Source organism: Symphalangus syndactylus, chromosome 11 (genome assembly GCF_028878055.3).
Source record: "Symphalangus syndactylus isolate Jambi chromosome 11, NHGRI_mSymSyn1-v2.1_pri, whole genome shotgun sequence".
In the NCBI taxonomy this organism is placed as follows: Eukaryota; Metazoa; Chordata; class Mammalia; order Primates; family Hylobatidae; genus Symphalangus; species Symphalangus syndactylus.
The window spans coordinates 40,648,364-40,675,711 of record NC_072433.2 but is presented as its reverse complement, the minus strand read 5'-3'; the positions used below and the strand labels follow the sequence as shown (position 1 = coordinate 40,675,711).

At 43.2% G+C, this 27,348-nt stretch overlaps 1 protein-coding gene across 17 annotated transcripts in view; it reads left to right on the top strand.

Annotated features, from left to right (window-relative positions):
* The window catches only part of CHD9 (chromodomain helicase DNA binding protein 9), a 278,999-nt gene that overhangs the window by 56,524 nt on the left and 195,127 nt on the right, over positions 1-27,348 (top strand). For 7 of the 17 annotated variants that reach the window (XR_010114408.1, XR_008649331.2, XM_055232980.2 and 4 more), the window contains exon 1: positions 20,284-20,463. The exons of 6 other annotated variants lie outside the window; for them this stretch is intronic. The gene's annotated coding sequence lies outside the window, so the exon portion shown is untranslated. 4 more of the 17 variants (XM_063612691.1, XM_063612690.1, XM_055232972.2 and 1 more) reach the window with 4 other exon arrangements.

Below are 27,348 nucleotides of genomic sequence, written 5' to 3'. Positions count from 1 at the left end.
CCACTGCACTCCAGCCTGGGTGATAGTGAGACTCCATCTCAAAAAATAAAAATGTTAATAAAAAAATTTTTTTAAACCAAAATAATTCTGATTTTTAGATGCTGGCAACTGATTCAAGATAGTTAAAGACACGGTGTGGGCCAGTGTATGATCTCTGGCATAAATTTAATCTGGGTGCAGCATGGAACATGATAAGAAAGTAGGCAAAGGAAGGACATCTGGTCAACCTGACGGTTTGAGAAGGTACATTTTTTGGGGAGTTGACCTTTTCCAAGTTGACCCCTTTGCCAAGGTTCTGCCCCACCTATTTAACCAATAGATTATTTTGGAGTAACGTCTGAGTAGTCCTGGCAGAGTGGAAGAAAATGCTGAAGTGAGACTCATAGGCCTGGGTTCTAGTGTTGGTTCTCCTACAAACTCACTGTGCAGCCTCAGATAAATCCCTCAGCCACTCCAGCTTAAATTTTCTCATCTGCAGAACGAGGGGGCTGGACTTACAGATTTTCAGCGTGTGCCCCACCAAGCACAAGACATCTTCAGAGATGCCTGGGAGAGGTGGGGAAGGTCGGGGAATCCCAGGGCTTGCAGGAGGGCAGCTGAGCCTTTGTTCCATTTTCTCTTTGGGGTTTCCGCTTTTCTGTTTTACATCTCAGGCTTCTTCTGCCAAAAAAAGAAAAAAAGTCTTTTTGAAGAAAGAATTTCCTCACTTTAAAAATGTTTGAAAATCTTTGGATTCGTTGATCAGCTCTAGTATAAGGTTATTAGCAGAGGTTTGCCAATGCTTTGAGGCCTGTAGTTCATCTGAATGTTTAGTCTTTTCTCCATTTGCCTCATGTGCTTTTCTGCTTACACTCACCACTAGCTCCAACCCCAGGCTGATGAAATGAACAAGTAGCCAACGAATACCGTGGGAAGATTCTGACTCATTATCCAGTTCAATAGCTTGTTTTGGGGAATTTTCTTTTTTGTTTTGGTGAACATGTATTTTCTTATTTCTGATATTATATTGTTCATAGGCAATGTAGTCATATTTGCTACTAGAAAACGTTCATATGGTTTGATACCACATTTCAACATTTCACAATGATCTGCAACTTCCAAGTGCTCTGCCACTAGAACAAGTCTGAAAATACTCAACTGGCCTTAAAACAATTAGCTATAATTTGTTGACAACTTAATATGCGATGACTTTATATATATCATCTCTAAGATTCAGATTATTATCCCTGCAGAGAAGATATCTTTGTCTGTGTCTTACTGATAAATAAGGAAACTAAGTCTAGGTGAGGTTAAAGCCTTGTCTTGAACACACAGGATTCCAGGTTGTATCAGTCCCAGCATATTCTCAACCAGACAACCTCTAAATTTGCTTCTCGATTTGAGAAATCAGGCAACAGCAGGTCTTTCTTCTGTTTTAAGCTGTCCTAAAATCACCTGCAAAACTGCTTTCAACTTTCAACTTTCCAGATCCTCTTATCTACTGAAGATTCCTTGAATGGTAGCTTGTTAACTCACAACTGTTCAAGTTTGTTGCCCTAATCTTAACTGATAAGAGGGCCCCTGAATTAAGTAGCCCCTTCCATGCCCTGGGTTGTTTCAGTGGAAATGAAAGAACTTTAGATCTGGGGGTGAGAACAGACTTTGGGGAAAAAATAAGTGGGTTTTTCAATGTTATTCCTGGACTTGGCTGAGCTGAGTTTCTCTCCTGCTGCAAAGGAAATTACTTTCCCTGTCTGTTGATCTACCTATTATTCTAAGTGTAACGTGTTCAGTTTCTCTGGTGGTAGATATATGCCAAGCATGTGTCACAAAGTAAATATTATGGGCCATTCTTTTTGTTTAGCACTTTGCAGGGCACATGGTATATCCTAAGTCAATATTTTTAATTTCTATAACTGGATTTTTTTCCTTAAATTTCACTAACAAGACAAAAGACCAGTACTATTTATTTGCACAATGTAGTATTTTCAGAGAATGCTTATGAATATTATCTATAAGAAACAACAACAGGGCCAGGCATAGTGGCTCACACCTATAATCCCAGCACTTTGTGAGGCCGAGGCAGGAGGGTCACTTGAGTACAGGAGTTCAAGAGCATCCTCGGCAACACGGTGAGAGACCCCATCTCTACAAAAATAAAAATAAGCTGGGTGTGGTGGCTCACACCTGTAGTTCTAGGCTAAGGCAAGAGGATTGCCTGAGTCTAGGAGGTCAAGGCTGCAGTGAGCTATGACGGCACCACTGCACTCCAGCCTAGGTGACAGAGCGAGACCCTCTAAAGACAAAACAAAACAAATTAAAATTAAAAATAAATTATGTGTGCTTGGTGGCATGTGACTAGTCTCAGCTACGTTTGGGAGGCCGAGGCATGAGGATTACTTGAGCCTGGGAGGTCGAGGTTGCAGTGAGCCATGATTGTACCACTGCAGTCCAGCTTAGGTGACAGAGCGAGACCTTGTCTCAGAATAAAGAAAGAAGAAAGAAAGAAAGAAAGAAAGAAAGAAAGAAAGAAAGAAAGAAAGAAAGAAAGAAAGAAAGAAAGAAAGAAAGAACATCAATGTGAGGCAGGCAGCATAGATGTTATGAGTCTTATTTCACAGACAAGAAAAAATTGCGAATCACTCATTCAGTTGGTTAGTAGTAAGCCTGGACTACAACTCAGATATTTCCACTTTTAATCCTGTGTTCTCTCTGTTTTACCATTGTCTTGGCATTTTTTTTCTTTTTTTTTTTTTTTTGAGATGGGGTCTTGCTCTCCTGGGTTCAAGCGATTCTCCTGCCTCAGCCTCCCGAGTAGCTGGGACCACAGGTGCATGCCACCATGCCCAGCTAATTTTTGTATTTTTAGTAGAGACAGGGTTTCACCATGTTGGCCAGGATAGTCTCAATCTCTTGACCTCATCTCGGGCCTGCCTCAGCCCCGCAAAGTGCTGGGATTACAGGTGTGAGCCACCGCACCCAGTCGAGTCTTGGCATTTTTAACTGGAGGAGGAGAGTGGTTTCCAGTTGACTTCCAGGATGAGCCTAGCTTTTTTGTTTTTTCTGTTTTGTTTTGTTTTACAGAGACAGGGTCTTATTCTGTCATTCTAAAAAAAAGTCTGGAGTGTAGCGGCACAATTGTAGCTCACTGCAGCCTCAAACTGAACTCCTAGGCTTAAGCGATTCTCCCACCTCAGCATCCTGAGTAGCTAGGACTACAGCACGCACCACCACACCTGGCTATGTATGTATGTATGTGTGTATTTAGAGATAGGAGTCTTGATTTGTTGCACAGGCTGGTCTTGGACTCCTGGCCTCACCTCCCACCTTGGCTTCCCCAAATCCTGGGATTATAGGTGTGAGCCACCACACCCAACCTTTATTAACATATGATGATGATTTTGAGGAAAAGGGTTATTAATTACATTGCTTGAGAAAAAATATCAATAACTACTGTTTTTTCTTTAAAAAAAAAAAAGTAGAGGTTCCAATTTTAAGCAAGGCCTTGAAGTTTAGAATTTGCCATAACAAAAACATATGAACAAGCATTTCTGAACCCACCACTATTTGGTCTAATTTATTCCATGAAGAGGATGGAATCTGGCCATCTCACTCTTCTGTGAGCATTATTACTATTATTATTCTTCTTATTATCATTATTATTTTGAGACGGAGTCCCGCCCTGTTGCCCAGGCTGGAATGCAATGGCACGATCTTGGCTCACTGCAACCTCTGCCTCCCAGGTTCAGGTGATTCTTCTGCCTCAGCCTCCGGAGTGGCTGGGATTACAGGCCCATGCTACCACACCTGGCTAATTTTTGTATTTTTAGTAGAGATGGGGTTTTGCCTTATTGGCTAGGCTGGTCTCTAACTCCTGACCTCAATTGATCCACCTGCCTTGGCCTCCCAAAGTGCTGGGATTACAGGTGTGAGCCACTGCGCCTGGCCAGCATTATTTTTTTATTTGCTTTGTAGCACAAGTATTTGATTGATTGATTGATTGATTGATTGATTGCCTCTTACTTCTACAGCTAAATGAAGGGATTTGTTGACGACTTTCTTCCAAGAAAGATAAGAGAAGTGTGCTGCAGTTTTCTTTCTCCCTTTAGTTTGAGGTTTTCAGGACAGGTGTTAACAGATTAACTTAGGTTACTTGAATGCCTCTTTTCTTTCATGAGAGGTTGATTTTTCATCTGGTTTGTGCCTAAGGCTGCCCCTTTGTGATAATGAGGCAAGTGTTTATAGCAGCCTAGAGAATGATCCAAAGAACAGTTTGGGATGCTGTCAACCTAGATGACATAAGAAGGACTCACCCAGATAATAAGAACATGGTAGCCAGGTAATTATTCAGTTCTGTGTCACTCAGAGCAGTACTTTTCCATGTTGGTTGCACAAGTAATTACAAAAAGAGCTTTTAAAACGTAATGCTTCCATACTGACCCATCACCCCTAAGTCTGAGCAGGGTCTGAGCAAAGATAATTTTTAAGTTTCCTGGGAGATTCTATGAGGTTGGTGAATCTCCTAATCTTATTCTATTAGGTTCTATTATTTTGCCAGTAATGGCCAAAATCGCAATTACTTTTGCGCCAACCTAAAAATATGGAGCTGGGTTTCAGAACCCCTGATAAAGGCTTCCAGTGTCTTGTTCAAAACCAGGTCGGATAACTCCAAATGGCAGCCGGTTTTTCTGCCAGAACAATATGGGTATGTTGAGTGATTGGTTTGTTTTGTGTAAGATACACATTTATTCAGCACCTGTGTTCTAGGTGCTGAGAGTTTTTCGAGGAACAAGACAGAACCTGCTTATGCCTTAAGATGCTTTCTTTTTTAGTGGATGGAGACAAAAAGTAAATATATAAACAGGACTGCGGTAAGTGTTAGGAAGGAAATAAACTAGGAAATTAGGAGTCAAAGAAGGCCTCTAATATGAGGAATTATTTTTGCAAGACTTGAAGACAAAGAAGGAGCAGCCGTACCTAGAGCTAGTGGCAAGGCAGAGGGAAGAGAAGGTGAAAACGTTCCGAGACAAGGAGGGTGTGTTTGAGGAACAGACTCCCAGTGCTTTCAGTTATCTAGAAAGAGGAGTGGCAGATCATAAGCAAATACCAGGCCGACATTTTCTTTTTGTTTTTTTTCTTTTTGAGACAGAGTCTCGCTCTGTTGCCCGGGCTGGAATGCAGTGGTGCGACCTCACCTCACTGCAGCCTCCACCTCATGGGTTTAAGCAGTTCTCCTGCCTGAGCCTCCAGAGCAGCTGGGATTACAGGCACATGCCACTACATCCGGGTAATTTTCGTATTTTTAGTGGAGAAAGAGTTTCACCATGCTGGCCAGGCTGGTCTCAAACTCCTAACCTAAAGTGATCTCCCCACTTTGGCCTCCCAAAGTGCTGGGATTATAGGCATGAGCCACCATGCCTGGCCTGACATTTCTTATAGTTCGTACAAATCACTCAGTATATTCTTGCCAAATAGTACACACTCTGCAAGGGAAACACAAAGAGAAGCATCTCCAGGAGCCAGGATAAGGTGTGCTGGACAGAGAGGGTTCTGCTTTGCTAGTCAATAATTGTTGATTGTAAGGAAAAAGTTAGGCAGTCCCAGTCAAAATGGCAATTGTTAAAAAGACAAGAAACAACAGATGCTGGCGAGGTTGCAGAGAGATAGGAACGTTTTTACACTGTTGGTGGGAAAGTAAATTAGTTCTACCATTGTGGAAGAGGATGTGGTGATTCCTCAAAGATCCAGAACCAGAAATACCATTTGACCCAGTAATCCCATTACTGAATATATACCCAAAGGAATATAAATCATTTTATTATAAAGATATATGCACAGGTATGTTCATTGCAGCACCATTCACAATAGCAAAGACATGGAATCAACCAAAATGCCCATCAATGATAGATTGGATAAAGAAGTGTGGTACATATAAACCATGGAATGCTATGCAGCCATAAAAAGGAACAAGATCATGTCTTTTGCAGGGACATGGATGGAGCTGGAAGCCATTATCCTCAGCAAACTAACTCAGGAACAGAAAACCAAATACCACATGTTCTCACTCAAGTGGGAGCTGAACAATGAGAACACATGGACACAGGGAGGGGAAATCACACACTGGGGTCTGTTGAGGAGTGGTAAGGGGGAAGGGAAAGCATCAAGAAAAATAGCTAACGCATGCTGGGATTCATACTTAGGTGATGGGTCGATAGGTGTAGCAAACCACCATGGCACACGTTTACCTATGTAACAAACCTGTATATCCTGAACATGTACCCCAGAACTTAAATTTTTTTTTTTTTTTTTTTTTTTTTTTTTTGAGACGGAGTCTCGCTCTGTCACTCAGGCTGGAGTGCAGTGGCGCAATCTCGGCTCACTGCAAGCTCCGCCTCCCGGGTTCACGCCATTCTCCTGCCTCAGCCTCTCCGAGTAGCTGGAACTACAGGTGCCCGCCACCACGCTCGGCTAATTTTTTGTATTTTTAGTAGAGACGGGGTTTCACCATGGTCTCGATCTCCTGACTTCGTGATCCTCCCGCCTCGGCCTCCCAAAGTGCTAGGATTACAAGCATGAGCCACCGCGCCCGGCAGAACTTAAAATTTAAAAAAAAAATTAAAAAAAGAAAAATTTAGGAAGTCCTGTATGACACCATGATAAACAATGCAAAGGAAAAAATTCAATTATATATTTGATACTCAGAGGATTTGTGCTAATCCCTTAGTCTTAGAATACAGACTATTCATGTGGCGATAGCCACAGACATTCAGTTCTCTGACGTAATATATATATATATATATATATATTTTTTGGAAACAGAATCTCGCTCTGTTGCCTAGGCTGTAGTGCAATGGCACGATCTTGGCTCACTGCAACCTCTGCCTCCCGAGTTCAAGTGATTCTCCTGCCTCAGCCTCCCAAGTAGCTGGAATTACAGCGCCCACCACCATACCCAGCTAATTTTTTGTATTTTTAGTAGAGAAGGGGTTTCACCATATTGGCCAGGCTGGTCTTGAACTCCTGACCTCAGGTAATCTACCTGCCTTGGCCTCCCAAAATGCTGGGATTACAGATGTAAGCCATTGCACCCGGCCTGACATACTATTTTTGAGGTCTTTACCCAAACTTTCTGGAAGGTGGAATGTTTTTTCAATTACCTGTAATGCTGGAGAAATCAAATATGTGCCTGTGTAAGACCTAAATATTTCTTTTTTTTTTTTTTTTTTTTTTTTGAGACAGTTGCTCACTCTGTCAACCAGGCTGGAGTGCAGTGGTGCGATCTCGGCTCACTGTAAGCTCTGACTCCTGGGTTCATGCCATTCTCCTGCCTCAGCCTCCCAAGTAGCTGGGACTACAGGCACCCGCCACCATGCCCAGCTAATTTTTTTTGTACTTTTAGTAGAGACGGGGTTTCACTGTGTGAGCCAGGATGGTCTCGATCTCCTGACCTCGTGATCCGCCCGCCTCAGCCTCCCAAAATGCTAGGATTACAGGCATGAGCCACCACGTCCGGCCAAGACCTAAATATTTCTATGGATTTCATATTTTAAGAAATCTCCCCTTAGGAGGCGGAGGCGGGTGGATTACTTGAGGCCAGGAGTTCGAGACCAGCATGGCCAACATAGCAAAACCTCGTCTCTACCAAAAATACAAAAATTAGCTAGGTGTAGAGGTGCACACCTGTAATCCCAGCTACTCCGGTGGCTGAGGCATGAGAATCGCTTGACCCTGGGAAGAGGAGGTTGCAGTGAGCCGAGATCACACCACTGCACTCCAGCCTGAGCAATAGAACAAGAATCTGTCCCAAAAAAATGTCCCTTATTTGTTTCCACTTAAGACTTTTGTTTAAATTGTGGAAGGTCACTAACTGCTTAACAGCTAATGGTAATCAGATAAAAAGGCTATACTGATTTATTTTTGGCAAAATGTTCTCTAAGATCCCACTGCTCTTAATTTTTTTCAATCGTATCACCTAGAATTAATTTTCCTGGTTGGCATGTTGTTACTCATCCTCTAAAACCATGGGGTTTAGTGCAAATAAAGCAGCCATAATTAATATGCATCCTCAACCAAAATGTCCAAGAATTCCAAAAATCTCCAAATACTTTTAAATAAGAGATCATAATGATGTCTCGATAAAACAGGAATGCTTCAAAACATCTCAATAAAAAGGATAACTTTCTTTTTTTTTTTTTTTTTTTTCTGACAGAGTCTTGCTCTGTTGCCAAGACTGGAGTGCAGTGGCACGATCTTGGCTCACTGCAACCTCCACCTCCCGGGTTCAAGCAATTCTCCTGCCTCACCCTCCCAAGTAGCTCGGATTACAGGCGCCCGCCACCATGCCTACTAACTTTTGTATTTTTAGTAGAGATGGGGTTCCACCATGTTGGCCAGGCTGGTCTCAAACTCCTGACCTCAAGTGATCCACCCACCTCAACCTCCCAAAGTGTTGGGATTACAGGCGTGACCACCGCACCTGGCCTAAGGTAAACTTTCTAAAGAAGCCCCCCCAACCTGAAAAAAAGGGACACAAGGAAACTTTTGGAGGTGATGAATATGTTTATTACCAGGATTATGGTAATGGTATCACTAATGTATACATATGTCCAAACTCAGCAAGTTGTAAGCATTAATTATGTGCAGTTGTCTGCATAGCAATTATACCTCAATAAAACTGGGGAGGGAAGAAGAAATATAATTTTAAAATTATTGAAGATTATATATTTTTACATTACATTTACAAAGCCACTTGCAAAGAAAACTCACTCTGTTATTTAAAAAAAAAAATAAACAACAAGACTGTGGTAATTGTTAAAGGATTTATTTTATTCCTAACAGCAATATATGAGCTCTTCCCATGATCCAAGTAGGAGTATGAAAGCTGGCTGATGGGATTGCAGAAAGGTGGTGACAGAATTATAAGCATGGCTATCAAGTAAGGAAAAACAAGTCATCTGGGCATGGTGGCTCACACCTGTAATCCCAGCACTTTGGGAGGCCGAGGCAGGTGGATCACCTGAGGTCAGGAGTTCAAGAGCAGCCTGGCCAACATGGTGAAATCTCGTCTCTACTAAATATAAAAAATTAGCCAGGCGTGTTGGCGCATGCCTGTAATCCCAGCTACTTGGAAGGCTGAGGCAGGAGAATCAATTGAACCTGGGAGGCAGAGGTTGCAGTGAGCCGAGATTGCGCCACTGCACTCCAATCTGGGCGCCAGAGCGAAACTCCATACTGGAAAAAAACAAAACAACAACAATAACAAAAACAAGTCAAGAAATGTCCAGGGAACACCAATGCCGTTTTCTCTTTTGTTGAACCTTATACAAGACAAAATGGATTTAAATTGCACCAGGAGGCTGGGTGTAGTGGCTCACACCTATAATCCTAGTGCTTTGGGAGGCTGAGGCAGGAGGGTTGCTTAAGCCTCAGAGTTTGAGACCAGCCTGGGTTAACATAGCAAGACCCCGTCTCCACACACACACACACACACACACACACACAAATTTAAAAATTAGCTGGGCATGGTGGCAATGCCTATAGTCCCAGCTATTCAGTAGGCTGAGGTAAGAGGATCGCTTGAGCCCAGGACTTGGAGGTTGCAACAAACTATGGTTGTACCACTGCTCTCTAGCCTGGGCAACAGAGCAAGACCCTGTCTCTAAAAAAATAAAAATAAAAAAATTAAAAAAAATTGCACTAGGATGGGTTTCTTCTGGAAATAAAATGCCTGTAATGCCTATAAAACCAGTTTATTGGGGCCGGGTGTGGTGGCTCACGCCTGTAATCCCAGCACTTTGGGAAGCTAAGGCAGGCGGATCACCTGAGGTCAAGAGTTTGAGACCAGCTTGATCAACATGGAGAAACTCTGTCTCTACTAAAAATACAAAATTAGCCGGGCGTGGTGGCGCATGCCTGTAATCCCAGCTACCAAGGAGGCTGAAGCAGGAGAATTGCTTGGACCCGGTAGGCGGAGCTTGTGGTGAGCCGAGATCGCGCCATTGCACTCCAGCCTGGGCAACAAGAGTGAAACTCCATCTCAAAACAAAACAAAACAAAAAAAAACAAACAAACTAGTTGATTGGAAAAATACATGTTTACAGTTTCCGTCAGTTCTTAGGCTAAGTGGTATAAGTCATACATGCTTTCTAAAGCACACCAGGCTGGGTGCAGTGGCTCACGCCTGTAATCCCAGCACGTTGGGAGTCTGAGGCGGGTGGATCACTTGAAGCCAGGAGTTTGAGAGCAGCCTGGCCAACATGGTAAAATTCTGTCTCTACTAAAAATACAAAAAGTTAGTCTGGCGTGGTGGTGCACGCCTGTAATCCCAGCTACTCGGGAGGCTGAGGCAGGAGACTCACTTGAACATGGAAGTTGGAGGCTGCAGTGAGCCAAGATCGTGCCACTGCACTCCAGCCTGGGTGAGACAGCCACATTCTTATCTCAAAACAAACAAACAAACACCCTATAAACATACCAATTACAGTACCTGTAAATGAAGGTTAAGTGTTACCAAATTAATAAAAATAATTAATTACTATTTATTTGCTTTAGAAAATAATTTGCCATGAAGCCAGAGGACTATATCTATCTTGTTCATTGTTGTATTCCCAGCCCCTAGCATTGCGCCTGAGACATCACAAATCCCCTTTAAATACTTGTTGAGTGAATTCACTTTTTAAATAACAGCCACATTTCATCCTTTTGATCTCTCCAAACTTGATTTAGATGCAACTTCTCCAGGAGTGCTTATGTTACCCAAAGAGAAACAGATGCACAAAGAGAAGGAATGAGATGCTCGGGGATGTTTTATCAAGGAAACCAGCAAACCATCTTTTTCCTGAAGACCTTTTAAGATTAGGACAAGCAGCTGTTTATAAAAGCAGAAAAGTGTTAAGATTTGAACTGTCAAGTAGGATCATGCTTTGAAGTATATTCCTGGCTAAAAGCGGGGGATAAACTAGATAAAACTTGGAGACTCTAAGACCTGTCCCTGATTAAATGGGCCTACAAATGAGAATCTGAAGAACAGCTCTCTGGCTGAATATATATCCTTTGGATGTTGTTATTACCAGCTGCCTCTAGATTTGAGAATAGTGCTGAGCATGCTTTTAAATGATCTTTGAGGTACTGTAAGCTACCTACAGCTGAAAGCATACCTAGCCCTCATTTCTGTTTGCTTGAACAAGAGCCTGAAAAAGAAGTCTAAAGAACTTTCTAGTGATATCCTTCACCCCTGTTCTAAAAAGAACCTGTGTTCTTCACCAAGTTAAGGAAATTTCACAACTCCCAGGGGCTAATGTGGTGTTCATTTTCACTTACTGCTGAATCAACTGAAGTTCCTTTCAGAGTCTTTTCCTAGAGTGGAAAAGTATCTGAGCTCTTCAACCTACTATTCATTAGTGCTGAGAGATGAAAATCATGTTACAGTCTATAATGTAATGGAGCATAAAACATTTAAGTTATGAATCTGCATAAAATGTGTAAAAGATGAAAAACGCATACTTTAATGTTTATCAGTACTTATTGATCAGTGAAAGAACATTTTCATTAATGCCTCAGCCTGTGAATGGATGTCAATAAAGATGAGTGAGAAGGTATTTCATATACACACACTTGTTCAATATTTATTATGTTTATTATTCATAATTTATTATTACTTATATGGTAATAATAATCTCTTCTGTAGCCAACACAGCACCTACCCTAGCATAGATACATGGTGTAAGTATTTAAATATGTGTAAATTAAGTAAATTATAACAAAGCCATAAAACTGGTGAACCCAATATAAGAAATGACAGTGCCACTACAACAATCTTCAAACTTTAAAAATTATTTACTGCGGAACTAATTTTATGAATATAATTAAAATATTATCTTTTTGTCTCAGCATGTGTTCGTATGTTAGATTCATGTATGTGGATTTAATGTGTACAATACTGTAACAAAGTTGGAAATTGCTGTCTGGGAATCACTTTTTTTTTTTTTTTGACAGATCTCACTCTGTCACCCAGGCTGGAGTACAGTGGCACAATCTTGTCTCATTGCAAACTCCTCCTCCCAGGTTCAAAAAATTCTCTTGCCTTAGCCTCCTGAGTAGCTCGGATTACAGGTGTGCACCACCACACCCAGCTAATTTTTTTTTTTTTTTTTGAGATGGAGTCTCGCTCTGTCGCCTAGGCTGGAGTGCAGTGGCGCGATCTTCTCTCACTGCAAGCTCCGCCTCCCAGAGTAGCTGGGACTACAGGCGCCCACTACCACACCCGGCTAATTTTTTGTGTGTGTGTTTTTAGTAGATATGGGGTTTCACTGTGTTAGCCAGGATGGTCTCGAACTCCTGACCTCGTGATCCACCCGCCTCGGCCTCCCAAAGTGCTGGGATTACAGGAGTGAGCCACCGCGCCTGACCCAAACCCAGCTAATTTTTATATTTTTAGTACAGATGGGGATTCACCACGTTGGCCAAGCTGGTCTCGAACTCGCACCCTCAGGTGATCCATCTGCCCTGGCCTCCCAAAGTGCTGGGATTACAGGTGTGAGCCACCACACCCAGCCTGGAATCACCTTTTTTTTTTTTAACCAGCTTTATTGAGATAGTATTATACTTGACAAAATTTATACTTCATCGGTTTCTAGTGTATTCAGAGTTGTGCAAGTATCTCCACAATCTAATTTTAAAACTATTTCATTGCCCCCCAGAAGAAACCCTGTACATAGCTATTAGCAGTCACTCTCCATTCTTCATCCCCCTTCTCCCATGTCAGTCCTAGGCAACCACTGATCTACTTTCTGTCTACTTTCTTACTTTATTCTGGACATTTCATATAAATATAATCAAACAGTCAAGCATTTTGTATCTGGCTTTCATACTTTTTATTTTTTAATTTTAAATTTTTTTTTTTTTTGAGACAGAGTTTTGCTTTTGTCACCCAGGCTGGAATGCAGTGGCTCTATCTCAGCTCACTGCAACCTCTGCCTCCTGGGTTCAAGCGATTCTCCTGCCTCAGCCTCCTAAGTAGCTGAGATTACACATGCACGCCACAACGCCTGGCTAATTTTTGTATTTTTAGTAGAAACAGGGTTTCACTATGTTGGCCAGGCTGGTCTCGAACTCCTGACCTCAGGTGATCCACCCACCTTGGCCTCCCAAAATGCTGGAATTACAGGCATGAGCCACCACGCCCGGCCTAATTTTTTTAAAATTAAACATCTTTGTGTAATAATTCTGTCTTCTGAGTTGGCTTACTAGGGAATGTATCTGGCTTTTCTCACTTAGCATTATGTTTTCAAAGTTCATCTGTGTTGTACTATCAGTACTTAATCTTTTTTCATGGCTGAATAACATTCCAGTTTGTGTATATGCCATTTTTGTTTATCCAGTCATCAAGCTGATAGACATTTGGGTTGTTTCCACTTTGGGGCTATTGTGAATCATACTGCTGTGAACATTTGTATGTAAGTTTTTGTGTGGACATATGTTTTCATTTCTCTTGGGTTGCTGGGTTATATGGTAACTATGTTTAACTTTTTGAAGAACTGTTTTCCAAAACAACCATCATTTTACATTCCCACCAGCAATGTACCAGGATTCGAGGGTTCTACTTTCTCTGCATCTTCAGTTACACTTTGTCTTACTCTGTTCTCATCCTGCTAATAAGGGCATACCCGAGTAGGGTAATTTATAAAGAAAAAGAGGTTTAATAGACTCACAGTTCCACAGAGTTGGGGAGGCCTCACAATCGTGGCAGAAGACAAAGGAGGAGCAAAGTCACATCTTACATGGTGGCAAGCAAGAGAGAGAGCATGTGCTGGGGAAACTCCCCTTTATAAAACCATCAGATTTGGCGAGACTTAATTTTTTTTTTTTTGGAGAAGGTGTCTCGCTCTGTCACCCAGGCTGAAGTGCAGTGGCAATGATCTTGGCTCATTGCAACCTCTGCCTCCTGGGTTCAAGCGATTCTCCTGCCTCAGCCTCTCAAGTAGCTGAGATTACAGGTGCCACCACCATGCCCCACTAATTTTTTGTATTTTTAGTAGAGATAGGGGTTTCACCATGTTGGCTAGGCTGGTCTTGAATTCCTGATCTCTGGTGATCCGCTCTCTTTGGCCTCCCAAAGCGCTGGGATTACAGGTGTGAGCCACCGCACCCAACCTCGGGAGACTTACTATCACGAGAACAACACGGGAAAGACCCACCCTCATGATTTAATTATCTCCCACTGGGACCCTCGCACTACATATGGGAATTATGGGAGCTACAGTTCTAGATTTGGGTGGAGACACAGCCAAACCATATCACACTTACCATTGTTTGTCTTTTTTATTGTAGCCATCCTGAAGAGAGTGAAGTGGTATCTCATTGTGGTTTTGATTTGCATTTCTCTAACAATTAGTGTGTTGAGTATCTTTTCATGTGCATATTGGCTATTTGTAGATCTTCTTTGGAGAAATGTCTACTCAGATACTGTGACCACTTTTTAATTGGATTATTTATGTCTTTGTTGTTTAGTTGTAAGTGCTCTTTATATATTCTGTACACTAAACCCTTATCAGATACAGACTGTCCTTACCTTATCATGGTTCAACTTAGGATTTTTTTTTTTTTTTTTTTGAGATGGAGTCTCACTCTGTCACCTAGGCTGGAATGCAGTGGTGCAGTCTCAGCTCACTGCAACCTCCACCTCCCCGGTTCAAGCAATTCCCCTGCCTCAGCCTCCCGAGTAGCTGGGATTATAGGCACGTGCCAACACGCCTGGCTATTTTTTGTATTTTTAGTAGTGATGGGGTTGGCCAGGCTGGTCTCGAACTCCTGACCTCAGGTGATCCACCTGCTTTGGCCTCCCAAAGTGCTAGGATTACAGGCGTGAGCCACTCCGCCCAGCTGACTTATGATTTTTTCACGTTGCAGTGGTGCTGAGGTGATACACATTCAGTAGAAATTGTACTTTAAATTTTGAATTTTTATCTTTTCCCAGGCTAGCGATATATAGTAGATAATCTCTCATGATGGCTTAGCTTTCAGTCAGCCACATGATCACAAAGACAAACAACCTATACTGTATGGTGGGCTGCGTTGCCAGATGATTTTGCCCAACTGTAGGCTAAAGTCAGTGTTCTGAGCACATTTAAGGTAGGCTAGACTAAGCTATGATGTTCAGTAGGTTAAGTGTATTAGCTGCATTTTCAACTTAACAGTATTTTCAACTTACAATGAGTTTATCAGGACAAAACTTCATTGTAAGTTGAGGAGCATCTGTATTTTATTTGCAAATATTTTCTCTCATTCTGTTTTGTCTTTCTTTGCACTTTCTTAATGGTGTCCTTTGACACTGAAAACGTTTTCTATTTTGATGAAGTTTAATCTACTTTTTGTGGTTTCTTGTATGAAAGTTTTTAATTATAATGAAGTCTAGTTTATATTTTCTTTTGTCAATTATGCTTTTGGTGTCATATGTAGGAAATTATTGCCTAATCCAAGATCCTGAAGATTTACTTCTATTTTTCCTCTTAGAGTTTTATAGCTTTACCTCTTACATTTAGGTGTGTGGTTCCTTTTGGTTTATTGTTTTGTGTGGTGTGAGGTAGTGGTCCAACTTCATTCTCTAGTATGTGTGTATCCAGCAGTCCCACCACTGGTTTAAAGGACTACTCTTTCCCAATCTAAATGTCTTGGCATTCTTGTTGAAAATCAATTGACCATAAATGTAAGAGTTTATTTCTGGATTCTATAGTTTATTCCATTAATCCGTATGCCTATCCTTATGCCAGTTCCACACTGTCTTGATTATTATACCTTTGTATTAAGTTTTCAAATCACGAAGTGTGAGTTCTCCAACTTTCCTCTTCTGACTATTCTGTGGATATCACTTTTGCAGGTCTTACTGACGTAGGATCCAAGCCTTAGTTTTGCAGTTTCAGGGTTTTTTTTTTTTTTTGAGATAGGGTTTCTTTCTCTTTTCTTTTCTTTTCTTTTCTTTCTTTTTTTCTTTCTTTCTTTTTCTTTCTTTCTTTCTTTCTTTCTTTCTTTCTTTCTTTCTTTCTTTCTTTCTTTCTTTCCTTCTCCCTTGCTTCCTTCCTTCCTTTTGTTCGTTCGTTCATTCTTTCTTTCCTTTTCATTCTCTGATGGAGTCTCACTCTGTCACCCAGGCTGGAATGCAGTGGCACGATCTTGGCTCACTGCAACCTCCGCCTCCCGGGTTCAAGCAATTCTCTTGCCTCAGCCTCCCGAGTAGCTAGGATTACAGGCACGTGCCACCACACCCAGCTAATTTTTGTATTTTTAGTAGAGACGGGGTTTCCCCATATTGGTCAGGCTGGTCTGGAACTCCTGACCTCAGGTGATCCACCCACCTTGGCCTCCCAAAGTGCTGGGATTACAGGTGTGAGCCAACGCACCCAGCCAGGTCTCACTTTTTCACCCAGGCTGGAGTGCAGTGGCGTGATCACAGCCCACTGCAACCTCAACCTTCTGGGCTCAAGTGATCCTCCCAACTCAGCCTCCCTAGTAGCTGGGACTACAGGAACATGCCACCATGCCCAGCTAATTTTTCTCTTTCTATTGTTTTGCAGAGATAAGATTTTACCATATTGCCCAGGCTGGTCTCAAGCTCCTGGGTTCAAGCAATCCACCTGCCTTGGCCTCCCAAAGTGCTGGGATTACAGGTGTGAGCCACCACATCCAGCTAGTTTCAGGATCTTGATTGTATAAGTTTTCTCCAGAAGTGAACAGGTATTAAAGCATTGATTCATGTTCCTCAAACTTGCAGGAAAAGTCCACAAATTTACATTGTCAGATATTCTTTTGGTGACCTGAACCAAAATGCTTATACAGGGAATTTTCCATTCCAAGATGCCAAATTAGTTACTAAAATAAACATGCCTGATAAACATGGAATTGGAAACTCAGGATGAGGGGAAGAATATAGTATAATATTTACAAGTTATAGCTTTTGGGGTCAGACAGTTCTAAGTTTGAATATTGTTTCTGTCACTCAATGGCTGTGTAACCAGGGCAAGATTTTAGACTATCTGTAAAATGGCAGGGGGCGGGGGAGAGGAAATCCCTTTCTCAACGGGCACAGTGGCTCACACCTGTAATCCCAGCACTTTGAGAGGCTGAGGTGGGTGGATCATTCGAGGTCAGGAGTTCAAGACCAGCCTGGCCAACATGGTGAAACCCCATCTCTGCTAAAAATACAAAAATTAGCTGGGTGTAGTGGTGCAGGCCTGTAATCCCAGCTGCTCGGGAGGCTGAGGCAGGAGAAGCGCTTGAACCTGGGAGGTGGAGATTGCAGTGAGCTGAGATCATGCCACTGCACTCCAGCCTGGCCGACAGTGTGAGACTCTGTCAAAAAAAAAAAAAAAAAAAAAAGCCGTTTCTCATAGAGTGGTTGTGAAGATAAAATGAAATAACAAAATATAAACCTTTAACACATTGCTTGGGACTAAATTTCAGTAAATGGATCTATTGTAGGATGTTTCTTTCAAGGTGTGGAGAGCCACTCCTTGTCATAGCACAGGCTTTCTCGATACCCAAATCCCTGTGTCCAGATAACAGGGCCTCTTTAATTGGAAAGACATTAGGTAGGAATGGAGACATTCTTTTTTTTTTTTTTTTTCTTTTGAGACGGAGTCTCGTTCTGTCATCCATGGTGGAGTGCAATGGCGCCATCTCGGCTCAACGCAACCGCTGCCTCCTGGATTCAAGCGATTCTCCTGCCTCAGCCTCCCGAGTAGCTGGGATTACAGGCATGCGCGACCAAGCCCAGCTAATTTTGTATTTTTAGTAGAGATGGGGTTTCTCCATGTTGGTCAAGCTGGTGTTCTCCAACTCCTGACCTCAGGTGATCTGCCCGCCTCGGCCTACCAAAGTGCTGGGATTACAGGCGTGAGCCACCGCGCCTGGCCCGGAATGGAGACATTCTTATTCTGGAGTGGGATTGAGGGACCTAGAGAGTGTGGCCACCGCTTGGCTTTAGACAGCCCATTGCCTGGTGGAAATGGTAGGCCAGTGCTGCTAGATTTTGATGTTGTTCGTGACATTGATTCTTGCTAACTTCAATTGCAAAATGTAATATTTACTAATTTGACCCCTAAATTCTCAGATTCAGAGCCATCCTCTGCAACATTTTTCTAGAGTCTCCATATTCAGAAACCACAGTTACTGAGAATCCGTCCAAAATTTAAGACAGAAGTGAAAACCATTCACTGATCAGTGAAAATAAATGTCACAAGAACTTATGTACTTAACACAGGAGAACCCCACAGAAAATCTTTCCACAAAACCTGAGAGTCTAAGCTAATAAAAGTTTATCGATGTCTAAGTTCATAATGGCATAGAAGCATCAAAAAAGTAGGAAAGAAGGTTGTTAGGTAGAAGAATAGTGAAGTGTCAGCCCAGTAGTGAGGAAGGAGATAGCAAAAACAGAAGTTCAAAACAAAACAAAAACACAAAAACCAGCATCCTAGAGGCCATTTATTATAGGGACAAATTTTGCATATTTTCGAGAACATTCACTCATTACAATGGCATACAATAATGTTGATAATTATAGCACTGTTCTTTAATGACCAAGCCTAAGTAATTTTCAGAGGGCTGCATTCAAGAAAACATGAACGTTTTCTATCAGATGATGGGGAGGCCGCTTAAGTTTTTCATTTAAGTGGGATGTCAGTCTGCTGTGATGTCAGATAGATGAGATGTTACTGGCCTTAAATTTGACTCAACAAGTTGAATTTGCAAACTAAAGCACTATTCAAATAAGTAGTGTGGGGGACCCCAGAGATAAACTCTTTCTGTGCATTCTTAGTCTAATATGTGGTTGTTAAAAGTACCCTTAAGGGAATCAAAGCTGGAACTGTAACCGCCCTTTCAGCAGGGTTTCCTCCCAGCCCTGTCAGTATCTCAGCTAAATAGAGTTATGCTGATCCACTCTGGAGGGCCTTCATGGGGAATATAAAGAATGACATTACTTGGCACATACCACTGTGTATACCGCAGCCATTCCATTCTGGCTAGGCATAAACAAGCGCAGTCACGCTCCTTAGCGGAGGCTGAAATTCAAGAGATTTCTGTCAACTGTGAACGTGATGTATCACCTGCACTGGATCTGAAATGGCCAACAGTTTTGAACAAACATAAAGTAGGCCGACCGAAGTTCAAACATTTAATTCTTTTGTGTAGCTCATGTTTTCATATGGATTTTAAATTTTTAATTCGGTAGAAAGCCAGCTAAGGACCTGAAAGGAGGAGACCCTTAGAATTTTAAGAGCTGGAGGACTTTTGGACAACTTGTGTAGCCTCTTCCTTTCACAGAAGGCAAAACCAAGGCCCTAGGACATGCTAGGATTTGATGTAGGTCACTCAGTTAATTAGTGATGGATCGAGAGGGAACCCAGGTTTTCCAGTACTCCCCCTGCTCCTAAACCAGTATCACCCTCCCCCACCGCGCTCGCTCTCTCTTCTTAAATTCTTGCGTTTATTTTTCTCTCCCTTCGTAACTGTGCAATGGAGAACGGGAGCCTGAGCCTCGGGAAGATTGGGTTGCAACTGCAGCCTAGGTGCGCGCTCTCCCCTGGCTCGCGGCGTGGGGCTGGGTCTCCGCGGCGGGCGCCGGCTACTGCAGGTGCTGGCACCTGGGCTCAATCGCTGCATCATCGCGGCACGCTCCGTGCTCCCGATTCTACAGCACGGGCGCGTGACACCCGGGTCTCCGCGCGAAAGGAGAACGTGGGACTAAATCCACGGCTCCTTAAGAAGGACGTCTTTGGAAACTCTCGCCCTTCCTCGGCGGACCCGAGCTGCCCGAGAGATGCCCTGCGTGTAAGTGACCTCGGCACCGACCCCGCCACTGGTCAGCTCGCGGCTGGGGCGTGCCCTGCCGGGGCCTGACGTGGCGGCGGGGCCGCGGGGCGGGCAGTGCGAGGGGAGAGGCCGCCGTGAGGGCGCGGCCTGACGTGGCGGCCGCGGCTGGGCGGCCGGGGGAGCCGGGGCCACTGCACTGCCCCGCGCTCCGGCCAGAGGGCGCCCGGCCCCAAGCCTTCCCCGCCCCGAGGCCGCCCAGGGCTCCGGGAGTAACCGCGCTAGCGATTGGGTCGGCGGCGCGGCGGGGCCATGTTGGAGCGGAGCAACGACCCCGCCTCTCACCGCCCTCCGCCCTGGGTCGGGCCACGCCGGGAGGGAAGGGGAGCGGCGAGGGGGATGCTCCCTCTCAGGCAGCCCGACGCGGCTGGAGCCGCTGCAGGAGCGGCGGCGGTCACGGCCGCCCCTCCGCGCCAGGGCCAATCAGCGGCGCGGGCACAAATATGCAAATAGCGCGCCGGTGCTGCCGGAGTGCCGCTCGCAGGGGCTGGTGGGGTCGCGCTGGGGGAGTGAACTGGGCCAATCAGGCGGGTGCGTGGCGCCGCGGGGGAGGCGGTGCCCCTTCACTCCTCCCTCCACTCCCTCCCTGCCCCGCGCTGACAGGGGGGCCTGGCCGCGCAGCCGGTAAGTGCCGCCGCCCGCCGCTGCCACCCACTGCCTCGGGCGTGGGGAGGAAGCCCGGGGGCACCGCGGGGCAGCGGCCGCTACTCAACTGGTGGGGAGATGCGGGGGCGGGTCGTGTCAGACGGGTGGTCGCCTGAGGCCGCCCCCGCCCGGCCAGCCGGGAGTGTCAGTCTCAGTCGAGGCGGGGGGCGGCGGGGGCGCCTCAGTTATGGCGAAGCGCGAGAGTCAGCGAGCGGCGGTGAGTACGTGCAGCCGCCGCCGCCGCCGCCGCTCGGCCGGTGTGGGGGGGAGGGGTCGGGGGGAGGGGGTCGAGGCAGGCGGGGCCGCGCCGCCGCCTGAGGTGAGGGGCCGAGTCCCGGGGCCGGGGTCGGGCGGGCGGGCCCGCGGGGAGGCCGGGCAGGGGGCGCTGCCCGCACGTGCGGCCCAGCCCGCCCGCGGCCCGCCCCGCGCCTGTCATGGCTGCGGGCTGCTGCCCCCGCCCCCCGGCCCGCAGCCCCCGGCGTCGGGACCCGGCCGCCGCGCCTGTTGCGTGGGGTGGAGGTGAGGGCCGGGCGGCCAGGGCGTGGGGAAGGCGGGCCCTCTTCACCGTCCCGCGCGAGGTCGGGGCCTCCCCCGGGTTGGGTTCCCTCCCGAGGGTCGGGCTTCCCTCCATCCTGCAGCCTCTTTCCCCGCCCGTGCTGTCTCGCCTCCGTGAGTCATGACAGGGCGTCCCGCGCGGGCACCCGATGTCCCGGAGCACGGGACGTCCCCGGCGCTTTCCCAGGCCTTGCCTTTCGGTTCCGACCGCAGTGCCTTCCCCGCGATCCTTCACCCCGAGTGCCTCTCCCCGTCTGCAGCGTGGCCCGGACCCCGCCACCCCCCGTGTGTGCGGCCGCGGTCGTTTTCTGGGTACCTGGGTGTGGGACCTGTGGGATGGCTCCAGGGCTTTCTGCGTGGACATCCAGCCCAAAGCCAAGCACGACCCGGAAAGCCCGGGTGTCTCACTGGCTGTCACAGCTGCCAGCTCAGACTGGTTTCTGTTTGTTCTTATTTTTATTTTTAAAAAATTTTTTTTTTGGGTGGGGGGGTTGGTTTGCTTTTTTTCCTTTTTTAAGAAAAATAAAACTTTTCGGAACAAAGTAGATGAGAATTTTGTTGTTGTTGTTGTTGTGATATTAACAGTGCTACAGTTACTTTCCTGAAAGTCTGGGATTTGACGCTATTGTGACATTTATTTATGTGAAATATACCTAAGAATTTCCCTGTATTAAATAAAGTTTATTTTCATTAATAAAATTACCATCAGAATTTAGTTTCTCAATTTTGCATGCTACTTTTCACCTTTTCCTTTTTTCCAGTTCTCCTTAAAATCTCCAGTTCTACTTAACCAGCTATGATCTTAAACGAAAAGAAGGCTTATCTTGTGTAATGTTACTCACTCCCTAGACTCTAGATAACTGTAGAGGTAGTTTTAAAAAAACCACTAGGTGTGCAAACACTTAAATGTACAATAGCTGAACTTAAAGGAGGATTCTACATTGCAGAGGGAGGAGTTTGTTTTTGTTTTTTGCAATGCAAAAGGATGATCATAGTGTTTCTTTTCCCTTGGGTTTACAGAACGTGAATTTAGAGATGCTGTGTTGTAACAGGCCGCGTGGAGCCTTACGTTCGATATTTGATAAGTATTAAATAAAAGACTTCTATTGCTCGAAGCAAGTTCTGTCTGCATTGTGTATCTTCGAAGACTTTCCATTTCTTCTAATTCTTTTTTCTTTTTTTGGTATTGAGACGGAGTCTCGCTCTGTCACCCAGGCTGGAGCGCAGTGGCGCCACCTCAGCTCACTGCAACCTCTTCCTTCCGGGTTCAAGCAGTTCTCCAACCTCAGCCTCCCCAGTAGCTGGGATTACAGGTGCGCGCCACCACGCCCGGCCGTTTCTTCTATTGCTTTAAAAATTCATGTTACGTAGTTATAGTTTACCACAAAGTATTGGCAGGTCTCTGTCCTTGGAGAGTTTCCTATAAACTATAGACCATATAATGTAGACGTGAAGTCTGTATTACAGACCTGAAGTGCATTGGGAAAAGTGGTTGCCTCCCAGTTTTGGTTAAGGGTAACTGTCATTCCTGAACAGTTTCAGGTAAGTATGTATGGTATTGTAGTTAAAAACAGCAACAACAAAAAACCCTTGTGATTGATTGACCAGGAGATGATATCCTAAGGGCACAGGAAATAACATAAGATAAAAGCAATGCTAGTCAAAAACGTACTAAGGAACGTGTATGAGCAGGCTGCTTTAATCGGGGGCTGCTCTAACAGGGAGGCCGAGGCAGGAGAATCACTTGAGCCAGGAGTTCAAGTCCAGCCTGGGCAACTTAGTAAGACTGCATCCCATCTAAATATGATGCTTTTATAACCAGTAAGATCCTCTTCTTGGATAGAGTGCTGGCTAGAGAGAATCGGGACTTTGTCACTTAACTGTGTAGATAATATTAAGTTTATTGACATCTGTGAGCCTTAGTTTCCTCCTGTATAAAACTTTGTTTCCTCCAGTTTTATTATGGTAGGATTCTAAGTACCCTATGAGGTCTATTCCTCTGAAATCAAAAACTTATGGAGTGGGCAGGTATGAGTACAGATAGAAAACGGTGTCCATGGAAAAAGCCCGTGACAAGATAAGATTAAGGAAACCGTAGAATTTTCAACTTGGAAGTATCTTTAGAAACTTTTAACTACAAACTTCTTATCTAATGCAACCGAATGCTTTCTACAAAGCACTGTGCTAGACCTTCCTGGTTTACCTCTGGAAACAGGATAGAGCTGAAGGAGGGGCTCAATATATGAATTTAAGAGGCAAGAACTGAAGTAGGAATACAGATTTTAAAGTAAAATCTATTGAATCAATAGTAAAACAAAATTTTAGTACATATGAAAAGTTAAGATTTTCTAAAGATGTATTTATTGATCGAAATGTCATAGGAAAAAAAGCTTACCCCCCGTAAATAACAGAAGAAAAATGAAATCCTAGAGAGTCTATAAAGAAAAACTGACTGAATTAATCTACTGGGGAAATTTCATCAGGTAATGAGTGAATAAAAAACACAGGTAAGAATATGGAAACGAGGCAGTTGGTCAGAGTAAAAACTAATGGAAGCATGTTGTAAGTGCTTGGAAAACTTCAGAAGCCAAAGATTGGAGTCAGAAGAGATTTATGGATACTGATGAGATAGAGTTATTTTAACCTTTCAAATTCTTTGAAGTTGTCTTAACGTGGGATATAGATTTCTTATATAAGATTTAGCTTTTTTACACTTATTTACGTTGTAAATTTAAGGTGCCACATTCCAGTTTTATAACTTCTGTAGCACTTTGTGCCTCTGTTTACTTCTTTATTTGGGTTTCACTCCCTTACTTTTCCACCTCTTGGAATTTTACCAGTCTGAATACTCAGGTCAAATTCCACCTTGTGAATAAAATCATATCTTGTCCTTGTAGCCCTTAGGGATTTCTCCTTCCCATGAGATCTTAGTATTATTATTTGTTGCACTTATTTGACATAACGTATACAACTTCCTGACATTTCCTCTATTGTATTTTCTTTAAGCTTTCAGAAACACTTTTTGCGTCTTTCTTTTAGAAACAGTTGGAAAGCTGATCAAGTGACAATGGGAGACCCAGAGAAGGGGAAACCACTTTGAACTGTAATTTATTCTCTGGACTCAAAGTCATTCACATCCATTTATTCATTAAACATACATATTATGAAGTGCTCCCTTAATTTATGATATATGTATTAAGTGCATAATAAATGATCCCTGCCTTCATGGAACCTACCGTCTAACAGTGCAAACAGATAAAGAACAAGTAAATAAACAAATGTAAAATTACAACTTATGATCAATTCAGTGAAAGAGAAGAACAGAGTGCTATGGTGGAGAAAATGGGGAGAAATTAATGTTGTATTCTCAGAGAAGGCTTCCCTCACTTGGTGATACTAAGTGGAAACAAAGAATAAGAAGACAGGTCAGGAGAGAAAAGAGTTTCTTGGAAGAGAGAAAAATATGTTTGAAGGCTATGACACAGGAAAGAACTTAATTTTTGAAAGAAATGAAAAGTTCAGGATGGCAGAAGCATAATGAGGCAGAAAACCATATGAGCTGAAATAAGAGATAGAAAGCAGATTATACAGGGCCTTGTAGGGCATATTAAAGACTTACAGGTTTTACTAAAGACGTTGCAGTCGTTGAAGATTTTGAATTAGAGAAGTGATATGCTTTAATCTATATTTTTAAAATGCTACTCTGAGAATGGATTGGAGAAAGGCAAGGGTGAAAGTAAAGATACTGTAATACTACAGTAGTCCAGGAAAAACATGATAGTAGCCAGATTATACATATATTTTAGAGAGGAGATGGTGAAGTGTGGAGGAGGAACAACTGACAGATTCATGATGGATTGGATGGGAGAAGAAAAGTGTCAAAAATGATTTCCTGGTTCCTGGCTTGAGAAACTAGATAGATGGTGGTGTGTGATTTACTGAGATGAAGAAGATGAGGGAAAGGAAAGATTTGGCAAGAAAACAAGTTTTGAACACCGTCCCTGGACAAGTGCTTCAGAAGAAGAAGTCTGCCTTTATCTGAATGATAAGCACCTTAGAATAGGTTTAGCTAGAAGTGTGATACCATACAATGACATATTCATATTGTGTTATTTGAGAGGAAGAAGCAAGCTTCATATTTATGTTAGAAAAACTGGTGAAATGATCTTTTTTAACAATGCATTTCAGTTTTTGAAAATTTATTTGAATATTTTCAGAATGGATTATATTAAATATGAAAATTTGAGAGAAATAAACTCAATATAATATTGAATGGATATATATAGTATTGGGTGATGGTACAGAATATAAAAGTTTTATAATCTTGATATTCTCAGGAGAGTAGCATTCTTTTCAGTTATTAGCTTGTAAGGGAGCCTGATAATAAATTAATAATTTTTAACGAGGCTTCTCATTTAATGGTGCCTATAAGTAGAAGTTATAGTTCAGTCATTACTATTATTTATCAAATAGCTGTCAGATACTGATGTTTCTGTTATAATTTGGCATTATGAAGTTAACCAAGCAAATACTAAGTTTGGTGTTTGTTTGATTTTTACTATATTTCAAAACATTTTAAAACTAGTAATTTTAAACATTGTTATTGCTATAGAGGGACATAGTCTGAAACCAGAAAAAAGATGACCTTTCTTGTCTAGTGGTCTTTTCATATTAGTTTACCTACTAATCAGTAGCAATATAAAGAATATTCAATTTTATTCTATTGGAAATCAGTAACTATGATTCTGAAAGAAAACTGCTAATATATCTTGTTCTTTTGTAAGAGGAAGGAAAAAATGATATGTTTTGATTCTGTCTTTGCAATGTTTATCTTTAAAATGGCAATCAAATAGTCACTATAATTTTTTTCTTCTGTTTAAGGAACTGAGTACCTTTATCTAAAAAAAAAAAAAGGGGCCGGGCGCGGTGGCTCACGCTTGTAATCCCAGCACTTTGGGAGGCCGAGGTGGGCGGATCAAGAGGTCAGGAGATCGAGACCACGGTGAAACCCCGTCTCTACTAAAAATTACAAAAAAAAAATTAGCCGGGCGTGGTGGCGGGCGCCTGTAGTCCCAGCTACTCGGAGAGGCTGAGGCAGGAGAATGGCGTGAACCCGGGAGGCGGAGCTTGCAGTGAGCCGAGATTGCGCCACTGCACTCCAGCCTGGGCGACAGAGCGAGACTCCGTCTCAAAAAAAAAAAAAAAAAATCTAGGAATTTAAGCTTACAGACTTGCTGTAGTCTGTTTTACAGTTGAAGCAACGGAGGTACAGAGAAACTGAGTTGCCTCAGGTTTCTAATATTAGGGAATGCTTTATTTCATGGGTTTCATAATTTAGTGAATTCACTATATATTCCAATATATGAACACACTTATTCTGCTTTGGTGAGTGTTTATTGAAATCAATATTGTTATTGGACCCTGAAAGCTTTCCTTATATTCTTTTCTAGTTATTCCCTTTTTGTATTCCTAGGGTGACCATTATCTTGATGTCTAAAAACCATAGATTAGCTCTGCCTATTTTTGAACTTTATTAAATGGAAGCATAGAATAAGTGTTCCTCGGGTAATGTTATTTTTGTGAGGCTAATCTGTGTTTTTCTTCCTTTTTTTTTTTTTTTTTTGAGACAGAGTCTTGCTCTGTCGCCAGGCTGGAGTGCAGTGGCACAATCGGCTCACTGCAACCTCAACTTCCCAGGTTCAAGTGATTCTCCTGCCTTAGTGTCCTGAGTAGCTGGGATTACAGGCACCTGCCACCACGCCCAGCTAATTTTTGTATTTTTAGTAGAGACGGGGTTTCACCACGTTGGCCAGGATGGTCTCGATCTCTTGACCTCATGATCTGCCTGCCTTGGCCTCCCAAAGTGTTGGGATTACAGGTGTGAGCCACTGTGCCTGGCCTAATCTGTATTTTTCTATATAGAAAGAGTTTATTCATTCTCATTGGTGTTGATTCTAATGTATGATGGATGTTTTTAGTTTTGCACTATTATGATAATACTGATATAAACATTCCTACACCCGTCTTTCGGTGCACATGTGCACACATTTCTGTCAAGTATGTATTTCTGGAAGTGGAAAAACTGGTCATAGAAATATGTATGTTCAACTTTAGCAGTAATGCCTTACGGTTTTTCAAATTTGTTGTTCCAATTTCTACTCCTTTTAGCAGTGTGTGGGAGTGCCAGTTACTTCACATTTAATTATGTGATTTGATGAAAATACTGCTATATTTGAAAAATTTTATGCTCTTTTTTAATCTCTGAAGATGAGTATTTGATGATGAATAGCTATTTCTGCCTAAATGAGA